This window comes from Cyprinus carpio, chromosome A11 (genome assembly GCF_018340385.1).
Source record: "Cyprinus carpio isolate SPL01 chromosome A11, ASM1834038v1, whole genome shotgun sequence".
Taxonomy (NCBI): domain Eukaryota; kingdom Metazoa; phylum Chordata; class Actinopteri; order Cypriniformes; family Cyprinidae; genus Cyprinus; species Cyprinus carpio.
Window position 1 is genome coordinate 26,538,425 of NC_056582.1, and position 21,379 is coordinate 26,559,803.

The 21,379-nt window shown below is 37.0% G+C and overlaps 2 pseudogenes; one reads left to right on the forward strand and one right to left on the reverse strand.

Annotated features, from left to right (window-relative positions):
* The first annotated feature begins 3,776 nt into the window (after window positions 1-3,776).
* LOC122146688 lies at window positions 3,777-6,922 on the forward strand (annotated as a pseudogene).
* Window positions 6,923-8,572: 1,650 nt separating this feature from the next.
* Window positions 8,573-17,431, reverse strand: LOC122146689 (annotated as a pseudogene).
* Window positions 17,432-21,379: the final 3,948 nt, after the last annotated feature.

Consider the following 21,379-nt stretch of genomic DNA (forward strand, 5'->3'; position numbering starts at 1 on the left):
GACCAGATCCCTCCACGTCTCTCACACACACACACATAACATCAGATAAAAAAAATCCACATCTTTTGTTTAATTATTTTGTTTACATTCGTTTTTTCCTCCTCAAAGCAAATGCCTGAAGTGAATTCGAAAAAGCCAAATTATTAAATGTCAAACTGAATGTATGAGGGGCTCAAAAGGACAATTTTACTATAATCCATTTATTGAGAAACTTGTTTTGTCCTAAGATCACACAGGAGCTATCTTGAATACTTCTCGAGTTACAGGGGCTGAAAACTCCTGAAACAGACTATTTATGGCAACTAGGACACGGATGCAATTCTACGCAATTGTTTTGATGCATTTCTACTTTTCAACGTTATTTGTTCGCACAGCATGTTGCTCTGAGTATTATCTCGTGGCAACCGTGACACACATTTGGTGTTTGTTTGGGCCATGAAAATGTTGCAATTCACTCCTGGGCCATACTGAGATTCCAGGATCTCTGAACTGGAAACAGGACAGGTCCTTAAAAATTAATACCCAGAATAACGTTTGTTAAGAATCCCAAAATCTAAAATTGCATTAAGATATCTTTAATAATCGTTCCTTGAGCCTGAAGGCATGCTTTGGAGATAGACCTAAAAAGAGCTTTTTTTTCCCATTTTTGAACAGTCATCATTGGCACATACTGTAACAAAGACTGCTGAAGTCCAACCAAATTAAAATTAAATATTGATGCGTGCATCTTCTAGTCATTTTATCTCCTGTAATTGGCTCATAATCTCAGCTGAAAATTGCCATTTGACCCATGTCTTCAAAACAGTGCATTACTCAGTAAATATTCTCTATGACTTCAATGCCGGCTTTCATCACTTATACGTGTTCATCTTTCTTAGAAAAAATTAATATTGACAACAAAAGAGAGATTTGTCTGACGTGGACATTTTGACGTTTAAAAACATTCAGAAATAACTTCTTCTAACGGGTTTAAATTTATGAAATTGGAATGCTACGCAAACATGTCGCATAAAACAAACCAATAATAAAAAGATGTTTTGAAACATTTTGAGACCATTCAAATGTAACGTCTCTGTTTTCAAACGGGCTCCACTAACGTTTTCGCGCGACCAAGAAAACGATCTTACACGTTAAAAACTGGAGGTTTTGAGCGTTTAAGAAATAACGTTTGAGAAATATGTTTGTAAAACGTTCTTAGACTTGTTATATATGTATTTAAATTCCTCTACAGCAGGGGCTGCGTGTCAACACAAGTACGATCCCTATTTAAACAGCATTTTGTGCATCAAATGACCGAAAATCAATAATTTAAAGCATCGAGACCAGTTTTGGCTAACGTCTGCGTTGAAGCACGCCGCACCGAGTTTTGTTCTGTCAAATCTGGCTTCGCTCGCTTTTTACTTTATTTGCTCTGTCTAGTCATCTTTCCCTGCGCGTCCCCGCCGCTCGTCAGAACCGCGATGGTTTTCCCGCGCCGCTCATCGCCTCTTCTCGAAGTCCACATGCCTGATGAAGTCGCGATACAACTTATCGCAGGAAATATAAACCTTTCCTGTGCACTGATTCCCGTGAACGCTTCTTACTACTACACTCGCCTCACCGCAGCGCACGAACTGGGCGTCGCTCCGCATCTTGTGTGGTTCTGGGCGTTCCCGCGAGGGTTGCCAATCCCGCGGTTTTCACTCAAAGGTAAGGATACGTGAAACATTAGTTTGTTTTACACGGACATCAATATTCCGATTTTAAACAAACGATTAAGAGAATACTCTGATTAAGAATTTACAATGTAAACAATGATTTTTTGATTACCTCAATCCGGCTAAAGTCACCCTCTAAGTACAACACAAATCCAGATTAAGTTCATGTTGGGTATTCGCAAAGAGTAGCCTAGAAATCCCCGGATATCTACGCATTTCCTGAAGACTAAAACACCTTTTGGTGAGGTTCCTCTTTTTACAATTTGCATTCCATAGGCTAAAATATCACGTTTTATTGTGGTCGCTTCAACGACGACAACAGTGTTAAAACAAACCAATTCTGCGGGAAAACCGCGGAATCTGCAACACTGAGACTGAGCCTCCGATCACAGAAGAACATGTTTTTCAACTATAAGAAGCGAAACAGTTCATTTTTGTGACATAATAATAGGTCTCCCTTTTCTATAAAAAGTGAAAAAGTTAATTGGTTTTGGAAAAACAAGCTGAGCTTTTTCTGTCCACCATAAATTAATCTACGAGCACAGCGTCCAGACACAGAGATAAACCTCAGAGAGAGAAATTAAACTACAACTAAACCATAACATGTGTTACTTGAAATAAAATACCAAAGCCTACACGATATATATTTCAGCTGGTTACCAAGGCAATATTTCATTTACATTTAGTGCAACTTTAATGTAGGCCTACTAAAATAATAATAATAATAAATAACCAACATTTTAAAACAAAAATAAAAAACTCCAACAAACACAACAAAATTAATGAACAAACACAAAAATAAAAAGCTTACTTAAAGCATAATAAATAGACATTTTAAAAAAACAAAACTAAACAAAACGCATAAAAAAAAATAAAACTGGAAAAGTGAACTAAAACTGAAATAAAAGCTTTTCAATAAAAATAAATTGAAAAAAAACTAATAACTAATATAAAATTATTGACTATAAAGCTGGAAATGTCTGAATTGAAACTGAAATATAATTTAAAGTAGCAAAAAATTATATACAGTATGCATTATTATTAAAACAAATAACAAAAACACAACAGTAAAACTACTTAAAATCTAGGTAAAATCTAAAATAATGATTAAAAAATTTCATAAAACAATAAAAAGAAAATATTGAAATATTACAAAAATATTAATACATATAGTCAAAATTCTACAATACATTATATATCTCAGTGAAAAATTAAAAGTAATACAATTAATATTAAATAATAAAATATATACAAGTATATTTTTTAAAACTAATAAAACAAAAACAGACAAAACTACTAAAATTGTAAATAAAATAACAAAAAACACAGAAAATATCAAAATATTACTCAAAATATTTATACATACTATAGTCAGTATAAAATGTATCTCAGTGATATTAATTACCAAATTACCACTTCAGAAATCCTGTTACCATTTAAAAAAATGTACATTTTAACTATTTATTACATTTAATTTAATCAATACCTACAAGTAAAATCCTCTCAAAGTGTACAGCATGTGTTTTTGTGAACTTGACTATTAGATAGAAATAAACAAATTAGTTCCAGTGAAAAGAGGGACTAAACTATGACACAGTTCTAATGAAACTATAGCATCTAGTTATGCTCGTGTTGGGTAACAGGCTTGACAAAAACGCCCAAACATGAGGTAGAAAACAGTCATAAAATAATAGAATAATAAATGTAATATTTATGTAATAATAAATACATAGCCTGAGATGGCACCATTTTTACCCGCTGTATGTCTACGATGTTTCAAACATTAATGCAAACAGAAATGTATGATGTCAATGTAAGTTACCATTGATTCTAAAAGTACAATTTATTTTATCACACAACTAATTATTTGACTTGGAAAATATCATATTCATGTAAAGAAATGGGCTAAAGCTATGCCAAATTGCTGAACATTTTATAAAAGGAATTAAACAATATGGTAGTACTTTGCACAATATTAGAAACAGCAAAGCTAAAAAGACAGATTTATTTATTTATTTTTTAATCCTGGCATAGATTTAATTTTTTTATTTAGTTATTTATTTTACCCTCATGTACATGCTTGTTTTTTTTTTTTTCTTCGTATACCCAACTTTTTCTATTACTGTTGAGAGATGTATATGTTTGTATAAATATAAACGTAATTGCGTAATAAAAAAAAAAGTTTGGCGTTTTGTCGCCCTCTGCTTCTGACGCTGTGCACCGAGCGGATGTTGTGACGCGCTGTTGTCATGGAGACGCGGCGAGGCGCGTGCGCAGCGACTGACGCACAGCAGCGCTGGGACGATGCTCGCTGAACGCATTTGAGCTCGATATTGACGCATTTCCAATCGAAATCTCCACATTCATCAGCATGAAATTAACGCGTAAACTCGTTCTGGCTCGGGCTAAAGCATCGGACCTGGAGAGCGTGAAGAAGCTGAACTGCTGGTGTGTTTTCTGCTCTTCGTTAACGTTAGCTGTTAGCATGATGCAAACTAGGCGTTTAATTGTGATGATTATTCATTTATTCAGTGTTTTTGGGTTCGTGTCTAGTTTGATATCTGGAGTCTGGATTTAATGGATCATATCCTGCTGAATAACTGTATTCTCTAAATCATTTTTTCGTGTTTTTAGGGGCTGCAATCTGACAGATGTGAGTTTTCAATCTTTTTATTACATATTATGTACAGTATATATATATATATATATAACATGCAGCCCCATAATTGTGTCTGCATGTTCTAAACTATTTATTCTCAAAATTAATCAAACTCATTAAGCCAAAAATGGAATATTCATTTTTTTTTTTTGGAGATGCTGAATTTTTAATTTTCTTAAGCTCAGTAAGTGCAGAATCTCACTCTGTGTTGATTTTGTCCACAGATCTCTATATTCGTGGAGATCCCTAACATTGAGGTTCTCACACTGAGGTTTGTTTGGATCTCTCTGGCAGTAATCATAATAACTCTCATGATATGAGTGTAATAACTGTGTGTTTTCAGTGCTAATCAGATCTCGTCTCTGGAGCACATCTCGTCGTGTCAGCAGCTCAGCTGCTCTATCTGAGGCGCGGCAAGATCCCGAGTCTGTGCTGAGGCTGAAGCACCTGCAGCTTTGCTAGAGGCGATCTCAGGTGCTGTGGCTGGCCAAGAACCCCTGCTGCGAACGCTGAACCCCGCACAGATAACCTGCGCGGCCGTCATCAGAAACCTGCCCCCGGCCCTGCACAAAACTCGACAGCCAGGGTGAGGCAGCCCCACCCAGTCACTAAAGGACAAGCACAGTCATCTGGATTAAACCAGAGAATCACCTGCACAGAAATAGCATCAAATGCACCCATGTTTAATAATTAATCATATATCTTATGGGTCCCCTGCAGCACAGAAACGGTCAGAATTAGCCCCTGATTAATTTGTAGCAATAGACAACAATACATTGTATTGTTCCAAATTATACCTTTCTCTTTTATGACAAAATCATTAGGATATCATAATAAAGATCAATGTTCCATGAAGAATATTAGTAAATTTCCTACCGTAAATATAATCAAAACGTAATTTTTTATGTGTAGTAATAGGCATTGCTAAGAACGTTCATTTGAACAACTTTAACGATGATGTTTTTCTCAATATTAGATTTTTTTGCAACACTCAATTCCAGATTTTTTCCAAATAGTTTTGTATCGTGACAAATTTTCCTCCTAACAAACCATACATCAATGGATAGATTAGTTTATTATCAGCTGATATGAAGTGTTAATATCGAATGTAGAAAAATCAACCTTTATGACTGGTTTTATGCTTTAAGTTCACTATAATTTTATAAAATATTATATTATTTTATATTTTAAATATATTGATCGTTGCTATTTTATATAATCAATATACAATTTTTTAAAAAATATTTTGAATTAGATTTTTTTTTTTTCACTTTAATTTTTTGTTTCAGTTTTTTTTTAAATAATTTTTAGTAGTTTTTTTTATGTTCATATAGTTTCTATTAATTTTTTTAGTTTAGGTATTTTTTTTTTTCATTTTAGTATTTTAGTTCTTAAAAAAAAGAGAAATGTTGCCTTGGCACACTAGCTGAAATAAAATATAAAAAAACATGAACTCATTTTATTTTTCAGTTAACGTTTATTTAGTCTCAGAAAACAAAATAAAATAGAAAAAAAAAGTTGATAATATATATATATGTACCATATGTCATATTTTTTTTGCAAAGACTTACAGTTCCTTAATCTGTAGCTGTTTTTAAAATGATAAAAAAAAAGTATGTGTGTGTATGTGTGTGTTGTAATGTGTGTGTGTATATATATAAGCATTCAACCTCTATATTTTAAACTTTTTAAATATGCATTACTTTATGAGAAGCTTAAAGATATGAATATTCATGAGTGTGTTCTGTCAGTGGTTACAGAGGAGGAGCTCACACAAGCATTGAAAGAAGGGGAGGAGCTTGTTTCCCCTCCAGGCCCCGCCCCCACCAGCTCGACCAATGGGCTCACAGAGCCGACTCTTCTGAGGCGGATCCTCTGAACTACAGCATGGAGGAAACCAAGTAAGATCTGGCTGATAGTCTGCTGTTTGACCTGCGGATCTGTTCTGAACTCGTGCTCATGTTTGTGCAGTAAGATTCGAGCTCAGCTGGGAATGAAGCTGCTGCCCAGAGACAAGTTCCCATCGGCTGTCGTCCCCGCGCGAGACCGGCGACGCGCCCGAAGAGGAAGGTACGAGCGAGCACAGACACTTAATTAAACTGCAGCTCATGTGCACTATCAGTCAAAAGTCTCTTCTGCTCACCAAGCCTGCATTTATTTGATCCTTAGTACAGCAAAAGCAGTAAAAATGTGAAATATTTTTACTATTTAAAATAACTGTTTTCTGTGTGAATCTCTGTTAAAGTGTAATTTATTTCTGTGATGCGCAGCTGTATTTTCAGCATCATTACTCCAGTCTTCAGTGTCATATTAGAATGATTTCTGAAGATCATGTGACACTGGAGACTGGAGTAATGATGCTGAGGTTTATAACTTCGTCTCGTTTATAGACCTCACACGCTGGAGGCCGTTCTCCTCCTGATGAAGGATCTGGACGTCGAGGAGCTAAAAATCGTTCAGTCCCGTCACCGAGAGCAAACTCAGATCACGGCAGTCGCCGGAGAGAGCGAGAGAAGTCTCCCATCTGCTCATACACACGGCGGAAAACACTGACGACAACGCGTAAACCAGCAGCCCACAGCTCCGTCCTACATGTTAACATTAAACACTGAATCTGTCACGCTCGACGCGTCTACACGCCTCGCTCCTGATTGTTACCAAGTTGCCTTTTCAGTTTCAAATTAAGTAGGTTTCTTAATGTTTTGCTTTGTGATGATCTAAATGAGTGTGGCGATGTTTTTGTTGTGTTTGAGATAATATATAGAATGTATTTTCTATGTAATCAACTCGGATGCTAAGAATATTTATTTTGTCAACAGCGTATCCTACAAAACTTTACAGAATACTGTACATGAGTGAGCTGCAGAGACAGGAATTAAAGGAACAGTTCACCCAAAAATGACAATGTGCTGAAAGATCAGGATGAGTGTGTTTCTTCATCAGGTTCTGTAGAAAATGTATCATTGCATCCGTGTCTCATCAATGGATGGCTCTGCAGTGAAATGGTTGTGCCGTCAGAATGAGAGTCCAACAGCTGATAAAAACTCACACAATAATCCACAGCACTCCAGTCCATCAGTGAAAATCTGGAGAAGACCAAAGAGTGCAAAACATACCAGGCATTAAGAAACGTTTTTAACTCAAATACATAGAGCCATAATCCATAATAACACTTCCTCCAGTGAAACAAAGTACATCTGCTTTTGTCTCATCACATCAAAAGATCCAGACACATATTTGTTTAGAGCGTGTATTAAAACACGGGCTTGATCTGTGCAGATTTCTCTCCTGATTCCACACCAGAAACACTTTTTCACATGGAGGAAGTTGTTAATTGATGATTATAGACTCTATGTATTTGAGTTAAAAAACAGCTTAATGCTGGATTGTGTTTTCATCTTTTGTGCTTCTCCAAGATGTTCACTGATGGACATGGAGTGCTGTGGATTATTGTGTATGTTTTATCAGCTGTTTGGACTTCATTTCTGACGGCACCCATTCACTGCAGGAGTGTCATCCATTGATGATGACCAACGATGCAGTGATTACATTTCTACCAAAATCCTGATGATCTATTTCAGCATGATGTCATTTTTGGCGGAAAAACTGTCGCTTTAAGAGACCTCTTTAACCTGTGCAACCGTGCACAAACGTCTCTGTCTTTCAGGTCAAACCCCTTCCCCCCACGTTTTTTCTTCTGTATCAACTCATTTATATACAATGTTGGCATCGTTAGCCATCAGAAGATTAAGTGCTATTCAGGTTAAACACATGTACTGAGCTGTGGACAGCAGTGAGGTTTTTCCTGGTTTCCACTCCACGTCGTTTTTCTTTTCTCCAGGAAAGTCAGTCAGAGTGCCGTTATCCCACCGGAAATCAGCAGATACTCCACTCCATCAGCGCCCCTGCTCACACAAACATCACTGCGGTAAATCATCAGCTTCAGTAACTCTTAGAGATGGTACTGGTTTTATCACTATAGTGATATTATTCACAGTCACATGACCACAATATATGTAAACGTCTAATTCTAACATTAATAAGGTGTCAAAGTATCACAATATATCATATCTGGACTTCATTATAGTGATGTTATCGTATCGTGAGATGTGAATATTAATCCCCAGTGATTCAGGGAGAGTTTTCTTGACCTTCTTGTTGCGGATCGAGTTGTATGGTCTCTGAACTCGGTGAGCCTGCGTGCGCAGCGTGATGTTCACTGTTCACTCAGGAACGACTTCGCGGGACAGCGTCTGGTAGAAATCCGGGAAGACAATCCTGAAAACAAACAGCAACCAATCATCGTTTTAATATGCAGGAGGCTTGATTATAAAAAAATAGCACTGAGCTGGCAGTGGTGGATTGTTTGAAGACCTGTATATGCAGGCTTGTCCTTGTTCTCCAGCTGAACCTCTGCCAGTGAACCTGAAGATTCCCCTGAAGATCACACAGACACAGACAACTGCTAAAAGTGTCTGGTATATGCCATTTGTTTTCACGTGTGTCGGTGTGGTGTGCGTGCGGTGTGCGGAGCGAGAGAGTGTGTGTGTGTGTGTGTGTGTGTGGAGAAGCGTGTGTTTGTGCGTGCGTGGTGTCGTGTGAGTGTGCGTGGCGTGGCGTTTTATGTGTGACGTGGGAGGTATGGTGTGTTGTTTGTGTGTGCGGCGTTTATGTGTGTGTTGAGTGGCGTGTGGTTATGTGTGAGTGTGTGCATGTGCGGGTCGCCTTGCGTTTATTTGTGGTGGTGTGAGTGCGTGTCTGTTTATAGGTGTGCAGTTGTGTGCCGTGCGTTTATGTGTGTGTGAGTGCGTGTGTTATGTGTGAGTGTGTGTGTGCGGTGCGTTTTATGTGGTGTGTGAGTGCGTGGTGTTATGTGTGAGTGTGTGTCGTTGCGTGCGTGCGTTGTATGGTGTGTGTGTGTGTGCGTGCCTTTTATGTGTGAGTGTGGTGCGGAGTTTTGTTATGTGTGTGTGAGAGTCGTGCTGTTGTGTTGATGTGGAGTTCGTGTGCGCTGCGGTTTATGTGTGAGAGTGTCGGTGCGTGCGTTTATGTGTTGGTGAGTGCGTGTGTTTTATGTGTGAGTGTGTGTGGCGTGCGTTTATGTGTGTGTGAACGAGCGTGTGGTTTATGTAGTGGAGAGTGTGTGCGCTGTTATGGGTGTGTGGGAGTATGGTGTGTGTTTGTGTGTGTTTGTGGCGTTTTATGTGTGTGTGTGTGTGTGTAGTGTGTGCGTCGAGTTTATGTGGGTGTGGGAGTTATGTGTGTGTGTGTGTGTGTTTTGTGCGTTTATGTGTGAGTGTGGAGTATGTGTGTGGTTTGTGTGTGCGTGCGTTTATGTGTGTGTGGTGCGTGTGTTTATGTTGTGAGTGTGTGCGTGCGTGCCGGTTTATGTGTGTGTGTGCAGTGCGTGTGTTTATCGTGTGGAGTCTGTGTGCGTTGTGTTTAATGTGTGAGTGTGTGCAGTGCGTGCGTTTATGGTGTGTTGTGTTGAGTGCGTGTGTTTTATGTGTGAGTGTGTGTGCGTGGTGGTGTTATGTGTGAGTGTGGTGTCCGTGCCTGTTTATGTGTGTGTGAGTGCGCTGTGTTTATGTGTGGTGTGAGTGCGTGCGTTTTATGTGTGTGTCTGTGAGTGGGTCGCTGGTGTTTATGTGTGAGGGTGTGTGGCGTGCGTTTATGGTGTGTGTGATGCGCGGTTATGGTGTGTGTGGGGGGGTATGTGTGTGTTTGCTGTGTGGTTTGTGCGTTTATGGGTGTGTGTGTGTGTGGTGTGTGCGTGTCGTTTATGTGTGTTGTGGGAGTATGTGTTGTTTGTTGTGTGTTTGTGCGTTTTATGGTGTGAGTGTGGTATGTGGTGTTTGTGTGTGCGTGCGTTTTATGTGTGTTGAGTGCGTGTGTTTATGTGTGAGTGTGTGCGTGCGTGCGTGGCGTTTATGTTGTGTGTGAGTGCGTGTGTTTATGTGTGAGTGTGTGTGCGTGCGTTTATGTGTGAGTGTGTGTGCGTGCGTTTATGTGTGTGTGAGTGCGTGTGCGTGCGTTTATGTGTGTGTGAGTGCGTGTGTTTATGTGTGTGTGTGAGTGCGTGTGTTTATGTGTGAGTGTGTGTGCGTGCGTTTATGTGTGTGTGAGTGCGTGTGTTTATGTGTGAGTGTGTGTGCGCGTTTATGTGTGTGTGGGAGTATGTGTGTGTTTGTGTGTGTTTGTGCGTTTATGTGTGTGTGTGTGCGTGCGTTTATGTGTGTGTGTGAGTGAGTGTGTTTTTATGTGTGGGAGTGTGTGTGTGTGTGTGTGTGTGCGTTGTTTGTGTGCGTTTATTTGTGTGAGTAAACATGGTGTGTTTGTGTGCGGTGTGTGAGTGCGTGAGTGAGTGTGGTTCAGTCACCCGGCGTTGGGCGTGAGGCTGCGCAGCACGGTGTGTGGTTTTGTGTGTGTGTGTGTGTGTGTTTTCAAACTTTTGTGTGTGTGTTTTTTTTGTTTTGTGTGATGTGTGTGTAGTGTGAGTGTGTGTGTGTGTGTGTGTGTGAGTGTGAGTGTGTGTGTGTGTGTGAGTATGTGTGTGTGTGAATGTGTTTGAGTGAGTGTGTGTTTGTGTGTGTGTGCGCGCGTGTGTGTGTGTGTGTGTGAATGTGTTTGAGTGAGTGTGTGTGTGTGTGTGTGTGAGTGCGTGTGTGTGTGTGTGAGTGAGTGTGTGTGTGTGTGTGTGTGTGTGAGTGAGTGTGTGTGTGTGTGTCACCTGGCGTTGGGCGTGAGGCTGCGCAGCACGTGTGTGAGGGAGCTGAGGGCCAGTGCTCCGGTCTGCTGCACCAGCAGTGAGTTCTCGTAGGACGTCTCTTCAGTGTACGGCAGGTAGGTGGTGGTTTCGTACCACAGCCAGTTGAACATACTCATCTTCGCTTGATCCCAGACTGAGCACACACAGACCAGGACAAAATTACAAGCCCATAACAGCACTGACCAGCATCACCTGAAGCTGAAGCGTGATGACTGAGTGAGTGGAGCGTTGATGTGGTCGATGGAGGCCAGCAGGTGCAGTTGGGAAGCGCCGCCAGCTGCCCCAGTGCCTGCTCTGGTCCTGTCGCCCCTCAGGCATGGGCCCGTCGATGTTATGGATGATCAGGAAGACGTGATTGCTCGGGTCTGGAAGACAAACACACGGCTTACAGCCACTGGAGACGATCAGAGATGAGCTGAGAGACGTCACACGTCAGCCTTACCCTCTCTGAGAGTTCTGATGATGAAGCGATCTGGTCTGCAGGATTACGGAAGGTTCCCTCATGTCCCAACACGTCCACACGTGGAGGAATTGAGGATCTGTCAGATTACAGCAGCATTCAGACGATGTCAATCAAAGCTGTTTTCAGGGAAACGCTATCAGCTGCTGCTGAGGATGGCTTAAATATTTATCCTTATAGTTATTATATAGTTGACAGAGGTTTCATGAGTGCGTGAGAGAAACACAGAAGCAGCGAACGGACCGATTTGAGGGTCATACTGGGGAAGAAGCCGTTGACCACCACATGATCGAAGTCAGACAGCATAGAAGTGCGGAACTTCTCCAGCAAGAGCTTCTTGGAGCCCAAACCGTAGATCAAGATGTTAAAGCCCATGCTGAAATATCCATGAACAGAGAAACACAAGATGAATATGTGCATCATCATCATCCTCTCACACACACACACACACACACACACACACTCAACTGCAGCTGCAGCATCCACTGGTTGACAGTTCTTCTCGTGTTTTGCGTTGAGCTGTTCAATTTCCTCTGCGTGAGCGTGGGCGGGTTTTTATCTAAGAGGCTGAGCAGAGTTTCCTATAAAACACAAGTGAACACCTCCGTTAGATCTCACACAGATCCCACAGTCACAGACAGATGAAGATCACTGACCCGGTCAAGTTTGGGCGTCTGGAGTTTCTGGAGGGTCCGATCGGACGTGAGAACCTTAGAGCTGCTGTGAGCTTCGAAATACTCCTCCACCAGATCAGACTGCAATCACACAACAACAGAGACTTTCAGAGTGGACCTGATATTTTCTGAAGTTGAAAACAGCAGAAATGCGAAACGTGCTGCTGTGATGCTACACTGGAAAAAAATTTAACTTTAATTTTCACTCAGAAATAGCTAGTAACTTTTAGAAAATGGTTACAAAGAAATGGAAGTAACACTAAATTCATTATGAAATTTTGACCTTAGAAACGTCAGTAAATTTGTAGGGCTAGGGCTGTGCAATTAATCAAAATACAGTTTCGATTTTAGATTTCGGCCTCCAATGATTATGAAAATACAATAATCGAGATAAAACGATAATTATTGCGCTCCATTCCATCCCCTTTCTATCGCGTTGTACTTTTCAGTCCTCCATAAAAGCCCAATTTCACATGCAAATCAGTAAAATAAAGTAACGTGACTTTTTGCAAAACGTGACGTGCTTGATTTATTTAAATTGATTAGATGTATTCAAGTTTTTAACAGCCTGAAATAGAACTTGCGCTCTTCTTCAGGAGGATATCTGTGGATACGCTCAGAAACGGAACAGAACACAGACATAAAAGTCATCGTTTAGCTCAAGGTGTGCAACTAAAGGGTCAAATACAAAAAAAAATTTAAAAAATGCGGCGCTTAGGGGTTGTTCACGTAAACCCTCGTCAGTCCATGTAATGAATGAGCGTAAACAGTTGTGGATGAAAATATGTGTGTAACAGTAAATTGAATTCATGCAGCTCTATAGTTTACGGTTTATGATAGTTATCTTTCAATTTGCCATTATAGTTACATTGGTCATAGTTATTGTTAAATTTGTCATTATAGCTATATTTATCATAGTTAATCGTTAAAATTGTTATTATAGCTACGTTTATCATAGTTATCATTCAAATTGTCATTATAGTTACGTTTATCATAGTTATCGTTAAAATTGTCATTATAGCTACGTTTATCATAGTTAACATTAAAATTGTCATTATAGCTACGTTTATCATAGTTAACATTAAAATTGTCATTATAGCTACGTTTATCATAGTAATCATTCAAATTGTCATTATAGTTACGTTTATCATAGTTATCGTTAAAATTGTTGCATTATAGCTACGTTTATCATAGTTATCGTTAAAATAATTGTCATTATAGCTACAATTTATCATAGTTACATCGTTAAAATTGTCATATATAGCTACGTTTATCATGGTTATCATTCAAATTGTCATTATAGTTACGTTTATCATAGTTATCGTTAAAATTGTCATTATAGCTACGTTTATCATAGTTAACATTAAAATTGTCATTATAGCTACGTACATCATAGTTTATCGTGAATAAATTCTCATTACAGCTACGTTTATCATAGTTATCGTTAAAAATCTGTCATTATAGCTACGTTATCATGAGTTATCGTTAAAATTGTCATTATAGCTACATTTATAATAGTTAAAATTGTTATTATATAGCTACATTTATAATAGTTAGTTAAAATTGTCATTATAGCTACGTTTATCGTAGTTTTTGTTAAAAATGTCATTATAGTTACGTTTATCATAGTTATCGTTAAAATTGTCATTCTAGCTACGTTTATCATAGTTATCGTTAAAAATGTCATTATAGCTACGTTTATCATAGTTATCGTTAAAAACGTCATTATAGCTACATTTATAATAGTTAAAATTGTCACTATAGTTCCGTTTATCATAGTTTTTGGTTAAAATGTCATTATAGTTACATTTATCATAGTTATTAAAATTGTCATTATAGCTACATTTATCATAGTTACCGTTAAAATTGTCATTATAGCTAACGTTTTTTTTTCAATGCTATCGTTAAATTTTGTCTTTAAAGCTTTTTATCAGTTATCATTAAATTTGTCATTACTGTTACGTTTATGAGTTCCCTTTCAATTTGTCATTATTAGTTATGCTTGTCAGTTATTGTTAAATTTATCAATACAGCTACCGTTTATCATAGTTATCGTTAAATTTATCATCATTATAGCTACGTTTACATAGATGTCGTTAAATTTTTATTATAGCTATGTTTGTCAATAGTTAACATTAAATGTATCAGTTTAGTTTTATGATAGTTAGGAATGCTAAAATTGTCAAAATAGTTACGTACGCTTTATCAGTTTATCCTTAATTTGTCATTATAGTTACTGTTATTTTATAGTTATCATTTTGTAAGTTTCATTTATCATTACAGCGTTTTGTTATCACTACATTTATTATAACATTATAACATTTATTGTAAAAAATCTTTGTAGTTACAGTTATAGTAGTTATTAAAGTTACTGTTATTATTTTACTTACTGACTGACAAGTTGCGAAGGTGGTTTAAGTGCAAGAAACAGGTTTTGTTTTTGTTAGTCATACACTCTTCCTGCTCTGGTTTCAAGCTCATCTGGACCCTCACCCAGACGGTCTGAAGGTCAAAGGTCAGGATGAGACTCACCTCTGCTGCTTTCTTGCCCTTCTTACTGGGCGTCTTATAGAGCGCAGCAGCGGATGTGTTTTTACTGGGTGTTTTGGTCTGGACGTCCCTCTTCCCCTCGTGTCTTCAGCCTCATCATCATCCTCAGAGTTCGAGGGGGGAGAAATCGCTCTCGGGGCTGTCTGAACCGCAGGTTTGGAGCTGCATGATAATTAAACACCAACACCACCACAGTTAACAGATGAAACGAAGAAACTGTGAGAGCCACGGATGACGTAAAAAACAGGAAATTAATTCTAATGTTATTCCTAAAGAAATACTCCTGTTTAACATCTCTTTTCACTGTTAAAAAATGCCACGATAGATAGAACTTATAGTAGTAAAATATAATTATGAATGGTCATGTAATGTTTAGTTTAAACTGTTGTTTTTAACCAATTATGTACCATTACTAATGCCCTGCATATTAAAAAACATTACTATCTTTGTTAGAAGAATTTAAAAGGTAGAGAAAATATGACTTTAAATAAATGTAAAAAAAAAAAAAAGATTTTCTCTTTGGTTAATATAAATTAAATGGTTTTTATTGATTTCTTTAAATTGTAATAGAAATATAACCCTTTGTGTTCATTAATATTAATAACTTAGTTAATATTTTATGTAATTTTATGTCCATTTATTATGGAACTTTAAGTGAACTTTATTTGCCTAGTATTTAGTTTAGTTTTATTTTATCAGTATTATTAATTTTTGGAAAAAAATAAGTAAGATTTAGGTTTACTTTTTTCTATTGTCCTGAAATCTAATATTTTTTTGCATGCATAATATCCTAATACAATATTACTTAATAATTTGATAATTCTACAAATATTAATTTGTTAATTATAATACTTTTTATTTGCAAGACTAGATGTATGTTTAGGTAATTTATGTCTGGAAATTAAAATAATACTCTATTTGCCTATTTCAGCTATTTATTATTATTATTTATTTTTTTTTTTCAATTTTGTTAATATTTTTTTATTTGTGGAAATGTTGTTGTTTACTTTTCTACTATGTCAAATATATTTTTTACATTAATATTAAAAAATTCTTACTAATTTGTAGTAATTTAATAATATACACCAAATAACGATTTGTTAATTAGTAAGACACTTATATGTGTAAAGTGGCATACAATCTTTATCCGTAATTTAATGTGCATTTATTCTACAATTTAGAAGACAACTTTATTTGCCTATTAATTATTGTTCTGTTAAATTTTGTTAGTATTTATCTATATTTTGAAAAAAGAAATATATTGTCTGGGTATATAGGTAGTCCCTACATTAATGTATTTTTCTTTTTTTTTTGCTCTATCTTGGTGTGTCTACAGTCCTCATATTGGTCCGCTCTTATTGTTAAAAAAAAAACGAAACAAACACAACCTGTCAGTTCTCTTGCGCAGTCGGTGTGGTGTCCGTGGAGATGAACTGCACCCCTTTCCTTCTTTCCCTGAATAGACACGGCAGTAATTATACATATATATGTTGGAGTAAAACACAACCCACATGTAAAACATGTAAACTTTTGGCACAGAAACTCATGAGTTCACCTTCTGAGGGGTTTTTTTTGCTCGTGATTCACGCTGTGCCTTCTGTAGTGGAAATAAACAGAGAGAAATCAGATGTCAGTCAGATTTTTAAACTGACGAACAAGAGAGAAGATAATAAACCGCAGGACTTCAGGACAGACTATTTAGCGGTGCGTTGTCGGGCCCTGGAGACTCCTCGTTCGTTGTCTGATGCGCAGAAGGTCACCTGCTCTTCCCAGGCGTCACCGAGCCAATTCAGACGCTTACACAAACACTCTACCGAATATCACGGTCAACACACTCAGAAATATCGTGACACTGGAGCACCTAAACCCAGTCATAAGAGTCAATTTTTTTATTAAAATTGAGATTGAATACATCATCTGAAAGCTGAATAAAGTAATCTCTCTCCATTGATGTTATTGGTTGGTTATGATCAGACAATAGTTGTCTGAGATACAACTATTTTTGACAAAATCTGGCAATCTGTAGGGAGCAAAAAAATCGTAAATATTGAGAAAATCATGCTTTAAAGTGTCCGTTAAATTGAAGTTCCTTAGGCAATGCATATTACTAATCACACAAATTAAGTTTTTGATATATTTACAGTAGGAAAATTTACAAAATCGCTCATGGAAACATGCATCTTTACTTAATAGCCCTAATGATTTTTGTCATAAAAGAGAAAATGTATAATTGGGAACTTCATACACTGTATTGTGGTTGGTCTATTGCTACAGAATATACCCACTGTCTGCTAGATGGACTGCTTCTGTGCGTGCAGGACACAAATGTACTTGGTTGTGTGGGATGCAATTGAGCTGTCAAGTGTGTTATTCACCCATCTGAGCAAGTTTATTGCCCGTTTGATGGTCTGAAAGGAGAAAGACAGATGAATCCCGCAGTGATGGGGAACATTTTCACTCTCATCTGGGACATAAACAAGCAATGGAGAAGACACAGACCGGTCATTATACTGTGGAAACCGTGTGTTATCTGTCAGTGTCTAAGCTGTTGAACGGTCACCCCCTTGTGATACCTTGCACAGAGCGTCCACATAGTTCTTCTTCATTCAACATCCCTTCCATCCTCAATCCTCATCCTCATCATCCTCTCCTGCCTCAGACCTTTTTGGATTTCTGTCGGGGTTTTAGGGTCACCAGCGTCCTGGACGGATCCATTAAGCTGCTTTGTATCTAGAGTCCCCACAATTGCAAAACATCAGATTTTAATCAGTTATCCATAAAAACACAAATCACGCATATAAGTTATAACAAAACACATCTTTAAAATAAAAACCATTCTCAATAACCACACGTAAATATAATAATACATCAATAAACTCCCTAAATCAACTACCTTTAAGTAAATGCATTAAAACAATAAATATAATCAAATACATAAGCAAAAATAAATGCTTAATATCATCACATAATTTTACAATATTATAAACAAGAATGAACATGAAAAGCATAACATTTTTAATAAACGAACTAAATATATCAATAAGTATAGATAAGAACATATTTAAAAATAAATAGAACTATAAATATTCACCAAATAAACAATATAGATAATTACATAAAATATAAAGTGATAACATTACTTACATATAATAGCAATCAATACATTAATAGATGCAGTTATAATATATACTTATAGTGTGTGTGTGTGGTGGTGTGTGTGTCCCATCTGACGTCACAGTATTAGTACTAGCTCAGACAAAGTGTTGTAACGTATTAGACGAAATCGACTGGTTATAAGTAATTTTAGTTGAAGCTAAAAGCATAGTTTAAAGAGTGTCTTTAAAGTTTTTAAAACCACACAAACCCTCGATCTTAGCTAACGCTCTTCTAACCCTTGCTGTTTTTTTTTTTTTTATTTTCCTTTTTTTTTTCCTGTGGTTTTCGCCTTTTTTTAAGTTTTCTTTCTTCGTTTTTTTTTTTTTTATGCTTTTTTTTTTTTTTTTTCTTTTTTTATATTCCTTTTCCCTGGACGTGACGCTCATTTTGCTTTTTTTTTTTCCTTGTCTTATTTCTTTTTTTTTTTTTTTTTTTTTTTTTTTTTTTTTTTTTTTCGAGTTTGACTTTTCGTCTTTTTTTTCTATTCTTTGTTGTGTCTTTTTTTTTTTTCTTTTTTTTTTTTTTTTTTTTTATTTTTTTTTTTTCCCATCGTTTTCCCTCTCACAAATATGGATCCAAAACATACTTCCTTCGGCCACGAAGCGAATCTCTAACAACGGCTGTTCCTGCGCTCATCCTGATGTCACCCTTTGCGCTAAACGGCGGGACAGTCAACTTCCTTGCACGAGCTCTGTCGCCACGCTAGCCACGCCTGCTTTCTTACAAATACGTCTTTTCGTACAATTCGTGAGATCTTGCATCTTCGCAGCGCTGGCACATCTGAGCTGTGACCCCCCCTAATAGAGAACTACGCCCCCGTGGCTTTTCTGATTTGTCGACGCGCCACAGGAAAGATGCTAAACTCACGCTGGGTCAGAGGAAAGGCCCGGTGGTGTCGCTCCGATCCATTAGAATCACTGCGCTCCTTTTAAAAACAAAAACTACGCCCTCACTCCAGTGTAATTCCGAGGTCAACTTCGTACCTAGCGGGGCTGGCAGTTTCGTCCCGTTTCCTATTCGTGGTGCAGCGATGTGTTTGTCCCTCTTACAGACGACACTCCCTGAAGTTAATGTTCTTTCATTCTTTTAGCCTCACCGCTGATTCTGGAGAGCCGATAGCATCGTCATACGAAATCATCGAGAAATCGTAGTCATGTGCAACTTTCCGCAGATTTCGGGATCACCTCCTCTAGCATCGTCTGGAAGAAGTAACACTTATCCCACGTTATGACATCAGCTGATCGAATGAAATAGCTAATGGACTATCTGAACGGAAATCCCAAATTAACCACAGCATTTGAGATGCACTCAGAGGAAAGAACACCATAGATGAACATATGCGTTGTGCGTCGATGCTCAGACTGCTCATACAACACATTCTGGTTGCTTAACTTGCCAGAGCTGTTCCTCGCTTCTGCTGCAGCTTCATCACATATTATGATGATTTCCACTCAGACTGACCATAACAGAATGTCATTTGATCATGTCTCTGAGAAGCTTTTCAGATCTGGCCCAGGCGATTTTAAATAGTCACTGGAGCCGATTGCTGAGATGACATTCAGGCCTTTCACACATCGAATCCGTCTAGATGTACGCGTGATGATATGTGTCCCATAAAAACTGCCCCCAACATGGCCAGCTTTAGGTGATCTTCCTTGCATTACCTCAATATTACTTCTGCCCCACCATGCACCCGCGACCGCTGCTCCAAATATGTCAGTCCGGTAGACACAGGCCTGGTTAACTTGTGGTAATCTTGTCGAAACCCTATAACTGTGTCTTTGCACAACAACACAACAATAAAATACATCCAATTAGTGCATAAATTAATATTAAGACACACGATGTCACTGTGCCAGGGACAGTAAGTTTAGTTTAACCATTTTTTAAATCAGTCTTTATAGATCTATTAAATGTGTATATAAATACATATATAAATCTAATCATCTATGGCGAACTATTACTATTATTTATACTTTTAATATTAAATTAATTAATTATTTATACTGTTAAAATATGCATGAGTATTAATTATATATTCTAATATTTATATTTTATATATTAATAATTTAATAAAATGTATATATTTTTTAATAAAAAATATTTTTCAACTGAAGATGACATCTACAAAATGGGAAAATATATACTATACATTTATAATGTATTGTATTTACATATTTGACATTTTTATACTTGTAATATTTTTATATATACACACACACAAAAACATTTTAATTTTATTATATGCTATGGCTATATATTTCGAAATAATATGAATACTATATCTTATTTACTACTTAACTTTCTATACGTATATCAAACACATTAAATACATATTTAGAATTTCTTAAAGTGTAAATTTATTTTTTTATTTGTTTAATATATTATTTTAATGACACGGAAGCAGAACTCCTTAAAGTGAAAATTATAGTCAAACAGGAGCATCTACCAGGTTTTAAAAGGTGGAAAAGATCCCAGTTTGTTTCGATTACAAGTGCAGACACTTTAATTCATTCAGATCGATTTCAGCTGGTCAGAAAGAGAGAGAGAAAATAATCAAGAGTACAAAAGACTGATTACTTTCTGAGTTCAGCAGTATTGTGTTTGTTTGTGTGAACTAAACCAATAAACATGTTAACGAAACATGACTAGCTGGTCACAGTTTGTCTCCATTAAACAACCGAAGAACAGAAGAAACAGACTGATAGAAAACAAACACTGTTCATCAAAACTGAAACAATCAGGCAACAAACAGGCACTTACCCTTGAATTTCAATTCTTCAGTCGTATGCAAATTAAACAATTAATCAAATTATAAAAATAATCGAGAGGGGAAAAGACGAGGTTGGTGTGTTTCGATCGTTCACGATTAGCGTTTTTACATGTTAGATCAGAATGGCTTTATGTAACTCTAAGGAGGAATACATCTCAATACAGTTATACAGAACTCTGCTACTACCTTAAATATACAAGCACAAGTTAAACACAAAAACCAATCAAACGACTCTCTTTTAAAACATAAGACCCAAACCAATAGAATCTGAGGCTTGAAATCTTTAAGGACCTTCGACGGGTCTGGTACTCCTTGGTTTGCAGCTTCAAACATCAGTGAAAAAATAAAAAATAAACCAAAATAATAAAATAAAGAAGAAAAATGAAGAAAAATGCTGGTATAAAAACACAGAAAAATTCTCCAGGAACGACTCTTCGTGTGATATTAAACATCCTCCAGCGATCAGAGGAAGATGTGAGACGGCAAATTAATCTGTTGTGTTTGACATTTCACTCCTAACATAAGAAACAACATTTTGCTGAAAGAAAATATCTAGTCTACTATTAAAACCATTAGTTTGTTTGCATTAAAATGATGATTAAACTTTTCCCCAGCAAATTCTCATTACTGAATAAGAATGG